The sequence below is a fragment of the Suricata suricatta genome, chromosome 17, assembly GCF_006229205.1.
Source record: "Suricata suricatta isolate VVHF042 chromosome 17, meerkat_22Aug2017_6uvM2_HiC, whole genome shotgun sequence".
NCBI classification, from domain to species: Eukaryota; Metazoa; Chordata; class Mammalia; order Carnivora; family Herpestidae; genus Suricata; species Suricata suricatta.
In genome coordinates this window covers 38731331-38748625 of record NC_043716.1, presented here as the reverse complement: position 1 = coordinate 38748625, position 17295 = coordinate 38731331, and the positions used below count along the sequence as shown (strand labels likewise).

Here is a 17295-nt window from a genome sequence, read left to right as displayed (position 1 = left end):
TGCTTGTTTTTTTTAACCACCCCTCTTTATGGCTATCAGGTAACTTTTTTGGAGAGAGCACCCCAAGCCTCAATTTGAGAGCCATCCAGAATGTCAGGCCCCCCTGCCCCCTCCACCTCATGAGAGGCTCCACCCCCAGCAGCACCCCCTCCATCTTCTCCTTACACACCCACCCCCTGCCCTGGGGTCACCTCCCTGGGCTGGGGAGAGGCTGAGCATCCAGGATTTGAGGGGTGGGGCTCAGGTAGGCACGGGAGTGGGGGAAGTCGGAAAGGCCTACATTTTCTGTTCTCATTTTAACAAGAAAGCAAGAAGAGAAAGAAAGGCAAGATCTAGGTTGATTCTTCAGGGAAAGGGCTATTTCTGTAGTAAGAGGCCCAGCAGGCAGGAGTCACCTTCAAGAGGAAGGGAGGGGGACTAGAGCAGAGATCTGAAAGCAGGATGGCAGTCCTTCCTGCCATCTAACCTCCTTCCCGCCTGCTACATCATGGGTCCTGCCTAAGGGTAGGTGGAAAATAAGGCACTTTCTTTTCCCCAGCACCTCCTTTTGGATCTTTCTCTTGTCTGATTGAGGCTGAAATTCCAGTTCCGGTCTTTTTGGCCTCCACTGCCCCAGAGGGTACCCCTTTCCCGGGGGCCTCTCTTCCTCCTCGTCTCCGGCATCCCTCGTCCTTGGTTCCAGGAGTCACCCTTTACCCTGCTGTCACAGCTCCGCCTCCTGGGGCCCATCTTCTGCCCATCGGGTCCCCACTTCGCCGTCAGTTGTTATCTTCCCCTGCCAGGGACGTGCCTTTTACAGGTCAATAAAATTAGCGACTGGGGGCAGAAGGAGGGGGCAGGGGCCCAGGGGTGCTAAGCTCAATGGCCTTGAATGCGGCTGGACGCACGGAGTCTGGACGCCTGTCATTCCAGGCCTAACCAGTGACAGCTGAGGGGCCTGAGCCGGCGTTGGGGGCCGGGGGGGGGGGGTGCGGGGAGTGATGGATTGAGGATAAAGATGACCTGGGCACCTAATGGCCCCCTAGCTGACCCCTGGGTGGGGGACCCTGACTTCAGAAGAGGTGTCCTATCTCTCACCCACCTTGCCAGGCTGGGAGAGCTTTCCTGAGCTAGGATGGAAACGGAAACTCAGGCAAGGAGGGGTTCCTCGGCTTTCTTCTTCTAGTGAAGGGTCTTCATATGGAGTCACTGCCCCCCGGCCATGTGCGCTAGGCTGCCCGAAGCAGGGGATCCTACCTTCTCAGCCTCCAATACGCCGAGCTCCAGACCCTCCCTAGTGGCCCATAAGCTCTCCTTGCTTTCCGCCCACCTGAATGAACCCGCCCACCGTTCCCGACCGCGACTCCGGGAGGGGCTCCGCAGCGGCTCCCTCTCCCCGGCCCCGCCCCCCGAGCCGGGCCCCGCCCCCTCCCCCAGGCCAGCGGCGAGCGACCGCGCTCCGGAGCGCAGCGAGAGCAGGTGGCCGCGGCGGGCTCCGTCTCTGCCCTGCAGGTAAGTCAGCGACGCGGGCTGGTCCACGCTGAGGACCTCGAGGGCAGCACGGGAGGACAAGGGAGCCCCGCCCACCCGTCCTGTGCCCTGGTCTCAAACCTGGGGGGGGCCCACCGGACGGTGAGGACAGTTCTTTGGTTCTGCGCGCACCGATGCTGGGCATCTAGCTGGTGGGACTCAAAACTCGGGCGAAGTTTAGAGGCTCCTGGCTGGCTTTCCCTGATGCCGGTTGGGCCATGAGGGATGAGAATACAGAGTCGAGCGTTCGGCACGCAGCTTGCTGGAGGAGAGCAGGTTGGGGATGGTGACGCCGGGCTCCAGGTAAGGGCCCTCTAGCTGACTCGGGGTGCCCCGTGCCTTATCCAAGTGCCGCATCCTATTCCCACCCTTACGGAGTGACAGGGTGGCTCAAACAGCTTCTGTTCTGTGGGTAAATGAGGTAAAAAGCACATTGCTCAGCTGGGACCTGGGTTTTCCCTTAAGCTCAGAGCGCACTATATCATTTGTTACACCTGGATACAGATGCGCGTTGGTGAGGGGGATGGATGAGGAGCAGGGGGTCATTCAGAAGGTCTGGGAAACACAGAGAGCCGGGGGACTGAGTAGACCTTTTCTGTGTTCATCTCCCCGAGCCAGCTGGAGAAGGTGATCACAGAAGGGAGCCTCACTGTAGATGTGGGGTGCATTTGTACCTTCCATGTTGGGATTTGGGTTGTAGGAAAGGGGTCCTGCCTCCTAGTAGTCAAGGAAGGCTTCCTGGAAGAGGAGGTCCTGGACTGACAGCTCAGATGTCATGCTCAGAGCTCAGAGTCGCAAGGGAGGATCAGACTCTGGGCCTTGGTGCTGGGCTGGGGTACAGCAGAGGATCCCAGACTGTAGAAAAAAGAGAGATCAGGATGTGACCCTCTGGATCCAGCCAGGACCCCACAGACCTTCTAGAGATCATCACGAGCCCACAGACGGAGATCCAACTCAGGTGGGAGGGCTTCCTGTGTGTGCCTAGTCTCCCCATTCCATTGTCTCCTCCCATCACACAAATCGCCCTTGTCAGGAAGTTCTTTCTCATATCTGACCTTCATCCCTTCTCCTTCTGTGCCTACTTCTTACTTCTGGAAGGCAACGTGCTATAGTGGAAAGAGTGGGGTCGTTGGGGTCAATTAGACTTGAGTTCTATCACCTGTACCTACCGCGTGACCTTGGGCAAGGTACTTAACCTCGCAGAGCTTGCTTCCCCACCTGTAAAATGGGGATAATAATAGAACCCACCTCATAGGGTGGCTGCAAGGATTAAGTGAGAATACGCACTAGAGCGCTTAGCGTAGCGCCTGGCGCCTGTGGTAAGAGCTCAACAAGTGTAAGTGTCCCCTCCTGTGTAGGACAGCAAAGCCGATCTGCAGGGGGTGGGGGTTGGAAGGTTTTTTTTAAACTTGGCCAGAGAGAGCAGTGCCCTTTACCACCACCACCCCTCCAGCCCCTGCCCTCCACTGGGCCCTGGATCCCTGCTGGATCTGTCTGGGCCGCTCAGGGTCCCTCTCTTCCTTCCCTTTTAGTTGCCCTGTTTTTTTGTCTCCAAAGTGAAGAGAGGGACCCCAACAGGGCAGGGACCGGTGGCAGCAGGAGCCCACTTGGGGCTAAGCCTCCAGGGAACAGACTGGCTTAGAGAACCAACTGAAAAAGATGTCCCATTTGTCATCACCTCCCTGTCCTCCCCACCTCCAGAAATCCACACGTTGGGATCAAGCCTCACTAAATTTTTCCAGGAAGATAAATAATACAAGTGACTGAAAGTCCTGTTTGGGGATCGTCCAAGCTGCCCTCCAATGGAAAGGCAGCTTCAGCCCCTGGCCCGCGCTCTGGAAGCTGCTGGGTCTACTAAGCACCCTTAAACCTGGGCAGGGCGGGGCGGCAGTGCCCTCACCGTCTGCTTTCAAGGGCTCTGCTCTCATCCTCCTCTGGCCATCCCTCTCCCTGTGGGGTGAGGAGTCAGGAAGGCCAAGGGGTTGAACCTGTGCATTCCCTTCAAGATCACGTTCCCCGTACCTGTGACTCCAGAAGTCCCCGCCTAGTTGGTCACCAGCTCGCTCCTGGCCCCTGCAAGCCTGCGCCCTGGACCTGATCTCAATGTAGGTCACGCCACCGGCGTGTGCACCCCTACCCCTGAGGGGCGACTGCAGCCGGCTAAGGGGCAGCTGTTTGCAAGGCGTGAGGGTGGAGCCAGGATGTGAGGCCAGGTGTCCACACGGGCGCCTCTGAGTCTCCTGCAATGCAGAAAGGAACTCACCCTCCATAGCATCATTCTCCTGCAAAAGTCCCGGAACTCAGAGGGATCTACGTTGGAACCTGGTCTTCCAGGTGATTCGGAGTATACTTGTCAAGGTGGGGGGTTGGAACATACTTTAATTCACAGTGTGTTGGCTTGGTTTCTAACTTTTAAATATTTAGACGCGAATATGTGGGACCCGGGCCCTACAAATGTTCAGGGTGGGCCTGGCGGCCCCTATGACTGAAACTGGTATTTAGTGAATTCCCTCCCTGCTCCCGCGCTCCCCTACTCAAGCGGCCCCCACCCCAGTAAGAATGGGCATAGGACACGCCCACCTGGACCAGGAAGGAGCTTCAAGGTGACATGAAGACTGTCAGCTGTCACTAACAAGCAGTCCCCGCTTGGGTCTGCTGACCTCATTCTTCATCCCAAAATTGGGACAGTGTTTTTCAAATGTCCTGTGATGCTTAAAAGGGAACGGATGAGGGGAGGGACAGTCGCTTTTCTCCGGAGTGTGGGCAGGGTGTGGGCCCTGTCTGGGCCCCAGGAGGTCAGTGGAGCTGCAGCGGGAGGGGATGGATGTGAGAGCGGGGGAGGGGGGGTAGGTCAGGGCTGGACCCCCCCCCCCACCCTTCCAGCTGCCCTGCTCAGAGGGAGGTGCCCCTGGAGCCAGGAAGGGGCCGTGGGTCTGTAACATGGGTCCTCCTGTAAGTTTAGATCTTGGGCTTTGGATGGAGAAGAGTGTGGGGGCCAGCTGGCCAGGCAGTGGGAGTCGTCCCTGGCGGGGACGAATGACACACTGGTCTCGACTACAGTTGAGTGCCCCACGGCGCCTGAACACACCGTCTGTTCAGGGGAGAGAGACACACGGCCTTTGTGTGGCTGTCTCCGACACTCGTCCGTTGTGATTGGGCTGTTTGAGGATCAACCTGCCACCTTGGCCTCATTGGCACTGGACGCAGGCTCACATGCAGATGCCCTCGCACAGCCAGGCCCACGTGCCCACTTGCGCCAGCTCGCAGACGGCGCCTGTACCGTTGCACACTACACACGGCTCGGATGCAATCTCGAGACAGATCCTTGCAGACCCGCCCTGACACGTGCCCCTGGGCCACCGTGTGCCTTCGCCACAGCCCCAGTGTCACCCTCCCCTATCGGTGACTTTTCATTCACCTTGGGTGACCTGCCAGCTCCAGCGGCCAAGGGTTGGCTTACTTGAGGGTGGCTGGGGGCCAGATGCCTGTGGCATTTCAGTCCTGGGGACAGAAGACGGCAGCTGTGTCCTCCTGGGACTCCCCACAAACCCCAGCGGACCCGACATTTGACACCTCTGGTCCCCCAAATCTGTCGGGGGGGCTCCCCAGGCCCTGAGTCTCAGTCCATCTGCCTCTGTGTAGCTCTGTGAGCCTCTTTCTGCCTCCCAGCTTGTTAGTGTGTCTGTCCCTGTGTCCCCCGTATGCTCTCTGCTCAGTCCTTCTTCCCCTGCTCCTGTGCCTGTCATGTCCATCTATCTGTCGCTCCCTCCCTGTCTCCAGGTCCATCTCTTTTCCTGTGTGTTTTTCTCTTTTTCTCTGTATGAGCATCTCTGCCTGTCCCTAAGTCTCTTTTTCTCTGTGCATCTCTGCCCTTCTCTGTCTGTCTGTCTCTGTCTCTGTCTCTCTCTCTCTCTCTCACACACACCCTCACTCTCAGTCTCTCATTTCTGTGTCTCCAGTTGTGAGATGTCTTTCACGTTCATCTTTCTGTCTGTACCTCTCTCTGCCTCTGTCTCAGCCTCCGGGTGTGTGCCTGTCCGATCTCTGTCTTACTCTCGTGAGGCGTCTTAGAGGAGCAGGACAGCCAGGTGTCTCTGAGTGTGTAGAAAGTGACAAAGCATGGCGGGGGGTGAGGTGTCGAGGGGGGGCTGCTCTGGCTTCTTGCCCGCTCCTCTGCCGGGCAAGGAGGGGAGGAGGAATACCAGGTTCCGGAGAGGACAGACATTAGCCCACCTCCCCCGCATCTTCTGTCAAGAACTTCGGAACTTGAGGGCTTTGGCTCCAGATTTCTTCAGCCACCAGGTCCAGGGTCACGGACTGGGAACAGGGGTGGGGCTTCAGGGTGACAAAGAAGAGAGCCTTGTCTGTCTGGTTGATCCGATTGACCTGGAGCCGAAGGAAGGGTGTTGGGGCCTGGAGTGCCCCCTCAGCAGGGGCGCTGACCAGAGTGGGGCTGACTTGATGCCTTTCTTTTCCTCGAAGCAGCCAAGCTCCACGCACCCCCGCCCCCCAGGCCCCAGCTTCCTGCTCCAAACCACCAGCACACTCCCCGCCCTGTTCCAAACATTTCCGCCAACTTCCCAGGGTGAGAGGCCTGCTCAAACAGCCTCCCCGCTCGCTCCTCGGGCACCCCCACCTCAGCGGGCCTCTCCTCGCTGCTGCCCTGGCCTTTTGCACAGGAGCGACTGTGTTGGCTGTCTGTTTATTTGACTAAGGTTTCCTGGGGTGGAGCGAGGACTGAACCCACAGATGCTTCTTCCCAGTTCAGATGCCCGGGCGGGAGGCCAGACCAGGCCTGACGTGTCCACCACCCTCACTGCCCTCCCCCAGGTCCCACTTCTCTATCCTCAGGCCCCAGACTTTTCGAACCTTCTGGTCTTGGTCGGTGATTCGGTGATTCTTCCTCCGATGCTGGCTACCCCCTCTCACTGGACCCGCAGGTTGGGGAGGTGTGAGCCACACCCCCTCACCACCCCTATCCTTTACTGAGGGGAAGGCTGTTAGTAACTGGAACTCTTGGGTTCCCAGGGGATTCCCAATGAGGAGCCACGTGGGGTGTGGTCTTCAGAGAGCAGGAGAAGTCTGCCCCCCTGCCCATCCGCTCTCATGGCTGAGGCTGGGGCCAGGGCGAGCGTGAGTCTCCAGCAGAGAACTGATGCTCCAGTGGGCTCAGGGCCTCCCAGGATCCACCCCAGAATGATCTCCCTGGGGCACTAAGATCCGATCCTGGATTGTGGTACCGAACCGCATACACAACCGTATCACCCTGCCCTCTGAGCACCAGGACAGGTCACAGAATCCCCCCTGAGGCAGCATCTGGACTCGAACCCAGGACTCCCCACTCCCCAGGCTGCACCAGAGCTGCCCATGGGGCAAAAAGAACCTACTTCTCCCTGCACTTGAGCCTTCCCCACATCTCCTTTGTCTTCACTGGCCTGCAGTGGAGACTCCTGGTCCCCACCCGTGTCTCCTCTCCGGTTGGGAGGGGACTGTAGGGGCAGGTAGCATTCTTGTGACCTCGTTCCGAGATTGGCTGCCCTAGTTAGCAGCTTCCTGAGGGGAGAGGGACATGAGAAGCTTTTAGACATGGCTGCAACCATCTGGGTGCTAATCGGGAACGCGACTGTTCCTGGTTGGGGCCGGGACAGCTATTCCGGGGCTTCAGGATGAGGTGTGGAGGTGGAAAGGCCAGAGGGGAGATCAGGAAGTTTCCCCAAATAGCCCAGTCCACAGCCGGGAGGGCAGTGGGAGCAGGGTTGGGGAGGGGGGCAGCTGGCCAATTGGCACAGGGACCTGGGCCTTGGGAAGCTGGACAAGGGGCCGGAGTGAAGCAGGTCTGGTATTGTCATCTTCTCTCTCCTGCTAACAGGCTCCTCTGGAATTTGGTGTCATGAATAAGAGAGACGGGGTGGGCATAGAAGTGGAATGGAAGGGTGTGCCTCTGCGCCCCTTCCAGGGGCCCTTGTAAGCTCCCACCCATTCCCCTGCCCCTCACCCTAGTGATACTGTTTCATCCATTCATTCAACACATATTTATTGAGCACCTACTATGTGTTACACTTGCTAGGCTTGCCCTGGAGATTCAAGGGGGGAATAAGACAGGGCGAAGAGTGAGTGGAAGGGGACAGGAAGGACATCTACCTTAAGGAGGGCAGTGAGGGAAGGCATCTCTCAGAGGTGGCATTTCAGCATCAGCCACAAGTAGGGGAGGTAGGATCTGGGAGGAAAAGAGTGCCCCAGCCAGAAAGAATGGGTTTTGAGAACGCTCTGCTCGAAGGGGGACCTTGCTGTGCTCCAGAGAAAGAGCCCAGTGTGGCCGGAGTTCTCATGAGCAGGGTAGGGAGTGGTGAGAAAACATCAGAGGGGCACAGGATCTTTTGACCTGGACATTTTGACCCCCAGGATGTTTTGAATGCAAACATTTTAAACCAAAACATAGCAGCACTGAAGACTTTTTTTAGCAAGTGGTTTCCAGTTTGAACTCTTCATCCAATTTAATCCCCTGATCAGATTTTTCAGTTTTTCCTCTATGGTACAGTTAAACACATTTCCATTTTTTTTCATTCCATTTTAATTTTACTGGAATTATTTTCATTGGTGTCAGTTCTGTATAAATTTTGCCGAGATTTGACCCATCAATCAATTTGGCGTCCATCAAAGGCCCCTGGCCTTGGTCTCAGCCATTGTGTGACTGGGTAAACTCATCCAATTTTGGAAGACTGAAATTTTAAACAAAATTCGTGGTCAAGACTGGATTCTTCTGTCCCTTTTAGTCAATAAGGAGTGTTTTTGTATCTGATTCTAGCCATCATCAGTGTTAGCTCTACCGGTAAATATTTTCAGGCAGAGGCTTGTATTTATATCTCCAGAAATCTGTGGGAGGAAGCCCGTGGAAGGGCAGGTCGGAAGAGAAGGGTTTGGGGGAGGTGGGCAGAGGCCAGACCTTCCAGGCTGGGATAGGGATTCTCCTAAGGTGAGGGAGACGCCTTTGGAGATTTGGGGCAGGAGATGGACGTGATTGGATTTGCCTTTTTGAAAGGCTCCTTCTGGGGTGTGGAGAACAAACAGGGAAGGTGGAGAGATGAAGTGGAGGCAGGGAGGCCAGTGAGGAGGCTGTCCTTGCCAGTCCAGGTGGTAAAGGGAAGCAAACAGACTGAAGAAAGATTTAGGGAGATAGAAAGGGTAACTAGAGTAACCTCCAGGTCATTCCCTGCAGCTCCTGTTTGTCCCTTCCTCGGGGGCCCCAGACATCTTAGAGTCCGGCCACTTGGAATTTGCACAGGGTGGAGACCAAGAACGGGGGTGTTTTCCTTGGGGCTGCCTCCTGGTCTGTCTCCTGGCTGAATGTAGCCAAGGGAGGGTTGGGGATGCCCTGCTGAGGTTGGGGTGGGGGACCGGGAGGGGTGGGGGGTGACCCTCAGGTCCACCCAGCCAGAGCACGTGGCTGGAACGGCCAGGACAACCACAGACCTGGTGGTGAAACAGACCAAGACACAGGGCACTTGTCTGGCCGTTGCTCTGAGCTCAGGGTGTGACCATGGGCAGGGGTACAAAGGGGCCTCTGTCAGCACAGGGCACAGAGCCCACCTGGCCCAGGGCAGGCGCCTGAGGAGTGAGGGAGGTGGGCCCAGGGGTGCTGGGAGAGACCAGGCTTGAAGCGCCACAGTCCCAAGGCCTTGGTGTCATCTGACGTCGTCCTTTCCTCTCCTGATCCTCAGCCTCCTCACCTGTAAAGTGGAATCTTAACCCCTGCCTCCCACACCTGGTGCCTTGTCAGGACCCACTTTGTTGACAGACTAAAACATCACCTTCAGAGAATCATGTATTTTTAAACATTATTTAACACACACAGTGATTACCGTGTGTCTGTTTGCCGAACACTTTATGACTACTGGCTCATTCAATCCCATAATGACCCTCTAAATGAGGTACAATTCATTCTTATTTTGCAAATGGGGAAACCGAGGCACAGAGGTGTCCAGGGCCACACAGGAAGTGGCCGAGGTGGGATTTAACCCAGGCATTCTGGCTACACGATGTTGCTTGCCCAAAGGGGTGGGCATCATGCCAGGCACCTGGAGCGGGGGCACCCTGATTCTTCCGCAGGGATCAGGGTACATTCTGGCACACCTTTGGCTTGGGGAGCACCACTGTGCGATGTCTCTCTCCCATCTCAGGGCCTGCCCCGTAGGGCAGGGCTAAGGGTGAAATAGAGTGAGAAGTCAGACTCCATAAGAGGAATTGGGGATCAGGGACCCAGGAGAATCTCTAGGGGTGGTCACAACTCTCCCACCTGTGGCACAGTTGTTGGTGCAAATGTGCCCAGCAGAGGCTGGGGTAGATTTGGTATTCCTTCACCTACGACGAGGCATCCCCTGCGGGATGCCAGGCTCAGGGCCATGTGGTTGGAGGAGCCAGCCCTGCCCCTGAGAGCCCAGGATCTGGCCAGGCATGAAGCCTGGACAGAATGACATAGGGGCTTGGGAACAACGGGTCAAAGGTAGTGGGGAAACAGACCCCAAGCCCACTGTGGTGGGGACCTTCGGGCTTCACGATAAGCCCGGGAACATGCCCGGGACTTGCCTGGATGAGAAAGGCACTTCTCAGGTTGAGGGCAGAGATGGGTCAGTGGGAACCAAAATGGCAGGTGATCCTGTGCGGGCACGGCTGGGGTCAGCAGTGTTGGGCGCTCAAGGCCAACCTCTGACCTGAGACTTACTCTCCTAGACACATCGCCAAACCTGTCTGCTCTTCAGAATTCCTTGGATGCTTGTTAGAAAGGAAGATGCTGGGCCTTAGCCGGGCCCCTAAATCCGAACCCCTAAGTTTGTGGCCCAGGCCGTGATGCCAGACAAGTTCCCCAGGTGATCCTCATGTGGACAGGCTTTTGGGGAAAGTGCAGGGCAAGGCGTTCTCCCTTTAGGCTGTATATCAGGATCACCGAGGCAGGATTTAGAGTCCTGTTGCCCCAGCGCCACCCCAGCCCCTTCCGTCAGAATCCCTGGGGAGGGGCCCAGCCAGCAGAAGTTTTCAAAGCCACCCAGGTGATTCTAGTGAGCAGTGACACTCAAGGACCCTCAGGCAGGCCTGTCCTTCAAGTCAGCCAGGTCTAGGCTAAACTGTCCCTTCCTAAGAGAGGCTTTCTTTTCCTGGCCACTCATCCTCCCTGACCTGGTGTGGTTACTCCTTAGTGGCTGTGACCATTGTGACACCCTGGCCGGCAGACTCCCTGAGGGCTCCCAGGGTTTTGTTCAGTGCTATATCCCCTGGGTGAGGAATGGAGGGCCTGGCACATAGTAGGTCCCAACAAATGTTTACTTAGTTTATTGAGCCCCAACTCTATGTCGGGCATAAACGGAGGCATTCTCCTTACATTTATCTCTTAATTGTCTCAACAGTTGCATGAGGTAGATACCGTTGGGCCCATTTTATAGATCAGAGAAGTGGAGCCACTTGCCCAAGGTCTGACGACTCCAGAGCCTGGTCTCTGTCCTGGGTCCCACAGTGCCCGCCCCCCAGCTAAGGTCACTGAGCAGCCCTGCTGTAGGAGGCCAGACAGAGGGTCTGGGGGCCACGGGGCATGTTGACAAGGGCCACCCCGGGGCATTCTTGGAATCTCTCAGCTGGTTTTGAAAGCCCTCCTTCATGGCCTGCAATGGCTGTGTGGTTCCGCCCACCAGCCAGTTTGAGAGAAGGACTCCTTGATGTGGCCGGCACTCCTCCCTGGCCAGCAAGGTGGACCGTTGCCACCCCACCATCTCCCTCAGCCAGAATGGGCTTGGAGGCTCTCCCTCCCTCCTGCTCAGGGTGACCCCAGAATCTCAGGGCCATTTTCGGCTTCTCCTTGCCTCCATCTTTCTGGATTCAACTTCTCCTGAGGAAGGGGAAGGGCCCCAAGGTCTGGTGGGGAGGGCTGGGGTGGGAGAACAAACTAAATACGAGCATCAGGAAATGAAGGGTGGGTCGGGAAAATCCAAAGATCTTAATTTCTGCAGGGTTGATCCTGGCTGGTCGTCAGGGCCTTTCCCGGCCTGCTCTGAATGCGGCTCTTTAAGTAAGAGGGAAGGTGGCCAAGGCCCCGGTGAGGACCCTGGGGCCCTCAGCCTCTCCCTTTCCTCCCACGGGGCAGCATGGGGACATCCCCCCACTAGGCTGACTGACTTCTTGATTGCTGCTATTGGAGTTAATATTCTCGGGAGGGGGCCGCCCTGCTGTGGGCACCCCTGTTCTCAGCTTCCTCTCCTCCAGCTCCAGCCTCTCCTATACAACCCAGGCAGCTTTGCCAAGCTGGGTGAGGAGGTTGAAATAATTTCCTTTGCGTTGGCAACAAACACAAGTTGGATACAGCTTTGGACTGGGAAAGAGTGGGGGTGGGCCGCCAGCTTTGCAAGGGAAGATGGGTGGGCAGGAGGGGAGGGGTCGGGCTGGACATTGGGGATGGGCACTCGGGGTGGGAGGGGGAGTCGTGGCTGACATTTTGGGGGCTCCACCCAGACCCATTTGTCTTCCTTCTCTTCTTGCCCCATTGGTTTCCATGGCACAGCCGTGAGGAAGTTCTTTCTGCAGCCTTATCACTGTCCCTCCTGTGGTCATGAACAACGTCATGTCATCCTTCAGCCACAATGGCTCTTTACAGCCCGCAGAGAATTGACTGTAGGTTATCTTCTTTAATCTTCTCATCTGTCAGTCTTGGAGTTATTAGTAGTTTTGCTATCGCTCTCCCCATTTCACAGACGAGGATACTGAGGTGTGGAGCAAAGGGGCGTGTTCCCAGTCACAGGCTAGTGCTGGTAGATTGTAATAAGTGCAGGTTTGCCTGATCCCAAGTCTCTTGGGCGCCCCTGAGGCCCTCCGAACTACGCCCACAGACAAGGCTCATCTCCTCCCCCTGCCGGCTCCGCACAACTCAGGAGCAGCCCAGGCCTGGAGAGGTCATTTGGACCATCCCCCTGCCGCTACCCCCGTGCAGTGGAGCCGCCAAGTGGCCAGTATCTGGAGTCACGATCCAGGAGAGGGTGACGGCAGCAGTTGGGGGAGTCAAAGGTGTCAGCTGCTGCTTCGCAGTTGGGGGAGTCAAAGGTGTCAGCTGCTGCTTCTTTTTGAGCAAAGACTTTTAAAGTTTAATGTGATAATCTTATCCTGAGCACCGCAAACTGAGGCCCTCCGGCTTGTCCAAGAATCCATCACCGGCCTCACACTCTGAGCAGGAAGGCTACCCTGGGCCCTCCCGCCTCCCCACCCCCGTGCATGCTGAGGTCGACTGGGCCTTTCGGTTTGGTTTTAGTGGAAGGAAGGTGGTTCTAGTTCATGGTGAGGATACTCTGGGTCTTCCGACCTCAAGATCTGGGCAAGCGTCTTGGACAAGGTCTTCTCTTTTACATATGAGAAGTTAGTGGTTTAGGAAAATAAGAAAGGGCTGCTGGAGAATCCAGGTGGGAGGCCCCTCCAAGGGCACAGAAAAGCAGCTGGGCCAGGGATGTCGGAAGTCAACACGGAGCCCCGCTCTGTTTTACTGGCTGGGAAACCGAGGCCTGTCGCTGTTGCCCCCCGCATCGCGCCTGCCCAGAAGTAAACCAATTAACACCGTGTCTGGTTCTGTGTTCCCAGCGCCTGTCTCATTATTTGGGGATTTATGTCTCGGTCACTGTGAAGGACAACGGTCCCAGTTTCCACTGGGGGGGGTAGGGGGGAGCCTGGCCAGGCCTGGAGCTCAGCAGGGCAGGCGGTGGTGCTATCCTGCCTGGGGCAGGATGGGGATTTAATTTCAGGGGGATTTGCAACCAGTGGGGAGCCGCCCTGGGCACATGGTGGCTCTGGGCTATTTTAGGAGGCAAAAACGCTGGCCCCGTTGCGGGAGGGATCATGGCGAACTTATTCAAGCCATTAGTGATTCTGCCCTTTCAGTGGGAGTAGAAAGGACCTGTGATGGAGGGGACAGGCCCACTTGAGGCTGAGGCATCTCTCACCCTCCTGGAACCCAGGGGCCCAGAATTGCTCTGCATACCCCACGCCTAGTTGGGCCCATGATCAGAATAGAAGCCTGAGCCCCTTTGCTAAGTACAGGCTTTGCTTCAGCTGGAGACCTTGGCATTATTAGTAGGAATGATTAGTATAGCCATTGCATAATTTCGTGGTAGAAATTAGATTTACCGAGCGCTCAGGGAAGGCCCGTGGGGCTGGGAAGAGGACTCAGCCTGTAAGGCAGGCACAGCCATGCTCCTGTCCTGTCAAGGCTGCTTCCAAGCTGGTACCACGGGCTACGTAAGTCCCTTCCCCACTCTGAGCCCCACTGCCCTGTCTCTCACTTGGGGACCATAAAACCTCATTAATGATTATTATTAATTGGACACATTATATCAGACCCTCTGCAGGGATGATCTCACATCACCCTGTACATTGTGGTTCTGTATTCATGCTCCCATTTTACAGATAAGGAACCTGAAGCTCAGAGAGGGAAAGTAACTTGCCTAAGCCCACACAGCCAGAGTAAGGAACCCACTCCATGTCTGGTGCTCACAGCGAGGGGCAGTTCGTTCCTCAAGTCCAGCAGTAAGTATTGGTTGCCTTTGGTGTGCTGGGCACTGCTCTAGGGCTGGGGATCCTCCACGGACAAGACAGGAAGAGATCATAGGATGAGACTGGGCCACCCTGAGAACTGAGTGGCCCAACCAGACACTGAGCAGCTTTATTTAGACGAAGGGTCACTTTCTGGCTGCGGGAAGGCAATAACCCAGGCCCTGAATCCCTCCTCGGACGAGTGGTAAATGGGCAAGGGAGCACAGCACAGCCCGGCCCCTCCAGCTCTCATGATTATGGAGATGCTTTCCAGGTTTCCTTCCTCCTCACCCTCTCACCCCACCGTTACAGGAAAAGTCACTGGCATATTGAGATAAGGCCTTTAGAGCTCCCACAACCTGAAGCAAAGAGAGCCTAGACCTTGGAGTCAACCAGATGGATTTCAACTCTACCCGTTTCTAGCTGTGTGACCTTGGGCAGGTGAACTAACCTCTCAGAACCTCCCTTTCCTTATCTTCAAAGGGAGAAGAACACTCCTCGGGGCTAGGGGAGGGATAAAGGTGTGGGAAGAATACAGAAGGCCCACAGCTAACGGCAGTGTTTCATCTGTGTGTTAGAGTTGGAGTTTAGGGGTGTGTTATTCCTAGGTATCTGGGTGCAGCCATGTCTTTGGCGTGGCACTAAGCTGGCCCCTGTGTTCCTGCTGAATGATATCAACAGGCTGGGCAGAGACGGAGGCCAGCAAGCCGAAGCATGAGGTCTGGTGCTCCCAGCTCAAGAAATCACTCTCTTGGCGACGAGATAGGGAGGCTGAACTTGCCGGCGTATCACGTGAAAATAGCCCCTGTGGAGTGGGGGAGAGGGTTTCATGGATCCTCAGCTCTATACAGAGCTGATTCAAGAGTGCAGAAAAGTTAAGGGGTGGGCAGCATTAGGAGAAAACAGGGTTGAGGATCAGGGGAGTGATTCTCTCTCTTTCTCTGTTCTAAAGAGGCCATTGAAAGCCTAAATTAGCTTAGAGGGATGTGACCAGGATAATGAAACCCCTGGAAATGCATGTTTATTAAGTTGCTTAATTCAGCTCAGTTGGTCACTGTGCAAGGAAGTAAATAAAAGCCTAGAACCACCCCACTTGGTGCAGAAGGTGGCTGGGGCAGGATTTGGGGGAGACACGTCAATACAGTGTGATAAGTACCGTGTTAGGGGCCAATCCAAGGTGTCCTGGGAGAACAGAGGAGGGGCTTCCTGGAGGAAGTGGCCATGTCAGGGGAAGAAGAGCTGGAGAAAAGACTCCTTAGCACGAAGCTGCCAGACACGTTGAGCCTGCTGGGGAAGGTGGTGTGCGTTCCTTCTGCATCACCGAGGAGCAGATCCAGGGCCTGCGCATGAGCAGTACAGGGAACCAGCCTCCAGACCTCCATACTTCTGTCCCCGAGGACCATCCAACAATGAAGCAGGCTGTCTTGTGAGGCAGTGAGCTCCCTGTCATTGGCATGTGCAAGCAGAGGCCGGAGGGTGATGCTGGCAAGTTACAAACGGGACAGGATGACCTCTAAGACCCCTTCCAAATCTGAGCAACTGTGATTCTCCACGGACAGACACAGGATGTGGACTGTGATGGGCAGAGGTGTGACTGGATCAAGTGAGAGGGCGGGGGTGCTGCCAGGTGGCAAGGTGCATGTGTGCCTGGACCGTCAGCCCCACTCTGGGCTTTTTTTTTTTTTTAGTAGCTGCTGTATTAAATTAAAATACACACAGCACACACTTCAGCCAGCCGAAGTGTGCAATCCACCGTGGATTTGCTTGTAGGGTGGAAATGAACTCATGCATTCATTCAACAACAGTTTATCAAGTATCTGTTTGCTAAGCACCAAGCTCTGTGCAGGTGCTTCAGGCACCTGGGAAATGAAGACAGTGTCCTCACCGAGGAGACAGGTAAGTGTCCAAGCCGAAGAGTGACCTCTTGGGAGACGTGCTGAGAGGGAAATAAAGTGGGGGCTGGAACAAAGAATCCTGGCGCTGGGGCAGTGGGGCGATACTGGAGTTGAGGCCTGAGCGACAAGGAAACAACCCCCCTTCCGTTCCCCACCCCCCAATGGAGGTCAGAGAGCCCAGGCTGAGGGAGCAGCAGGGGCAAAGGCCTCAAGACAGGAGTGAGTTGGTGGGGGTGAGGCCCAGTGAGCAGCTCTGGGAAACTGAATGGCAACCAGGTGCCCTGCCCCAGTGGGTGAGGTGTGGCCAGGGCTCTTCGAAGGGTGGGGGGGGCTCCTCTCTACAGGGCCTGGTCCTCACCAGGCCTGCCCGGAGCACAAGCAGGGGTGAGCCGCATTGACCCCTCTTCTTTGTATACAAGAACCATTTCTGTCCCATTTCTTTGAGACTCGTTTCCTTACCCTGTTAGTGCCCCCCCATTCATGGAAAGATAGCAGAGCGCGCTCCGGAGGTCATGCCTCCAGCCCCTGCCTCCTGCCCTCCCCTACTTGGCTTCATGCTCTGTCACTGTGTCCCCACACTGGGCCAGACGCCATGCACTGATCCCCTGGGAGAAATCAGAAAAGACCCCCAGATGCTCACATACACACACAACATGGGTGAAATCCCCCCCCCACCACTGGACCCCCAGAAAGGGATCCTAGGAGCAGCCTGGAGTCTCCCCCTTGGTGCTCACTTCCTGCGTGACTTTGGGCCAGTTACTTAACATCCCGACCTTTCAGTCTCCTGGCCTGTAAAATGGGGATCAAACCAATTCAGGCAGAGTGGCTGTGAGGATTGAATGGGAGCCCCCTGGCACCCAGTAGGTGCTCCCTGAATGTCAGCCTCCTCCTTCCCTCCGAGCTATCCCCCCAAAGAGGGGCAGTTGGCAGGGGGTGGGAAGCTCACAGCAGAAGAGCGGGAGGTGGCCACTTTGGGGTTCCCTTCCCAAAGCCCTAGGATCCCTCAGACGCCAGGGGTACCGGAGGATACTCACCAAAGGGCCCAGCCCTTCTGCGGGGAGCACCGCTTGTACTCCCCTCGCCTTCCCTCCCGGGGAGAGCTGGCGTGCAACTCCTTTCCGGGGTCTCCCCTGCGCTCCGCTTGGAGCAGCGTGGCTCCTGGCACCTGGTCCACACAGCCGGCCGGGGGCGGGCTCGGGAGACCGGCCGCTGCCCCGGGACTCGCAGGCCGGACTCCCCGGCCACGCACCTCCAGGAGCCGAGAATCCGGATCGCCCCGGGTGGCGGGTGGCCGCGGGCGGCTGGATGCAACCCCGCTCGGGTCCGCAGCGCCCTT

The 17295-nt window shown here is 56.5% G+C and overlaps 1 protein-coding gene across 7 annotated transcripts in view; it reads left to right on the top strand.

The window, feature by feature from the left end:
- The first annotated feature begins 1413 nt into the window (after positions 1-1413).
- Positions 1414-17295, top strand: part of ZNF385C (zinc finger protein 385C) — a 50060-nt gene continuing 34178 nt past the window's right edge. For 4 of the 7 annotated variants that reach the window (XM_029927221.1, XM_029927220.1, XM_029927215.1 and 1 more), the window contains exon 1: positions 1435-1491. The gene's annotated coding sequence lies outside the window, so the exon portion shown is untranslated. Of the gene's footprint in view, positions 1492-1619; positions 1813-3727; positions 3844-17295 lie in introns of those variants that run through there. The other 3 variants (XM_029927217.1, XM_029927218.1, XM_029927219.1) reach the window with 3 other exon arrangements.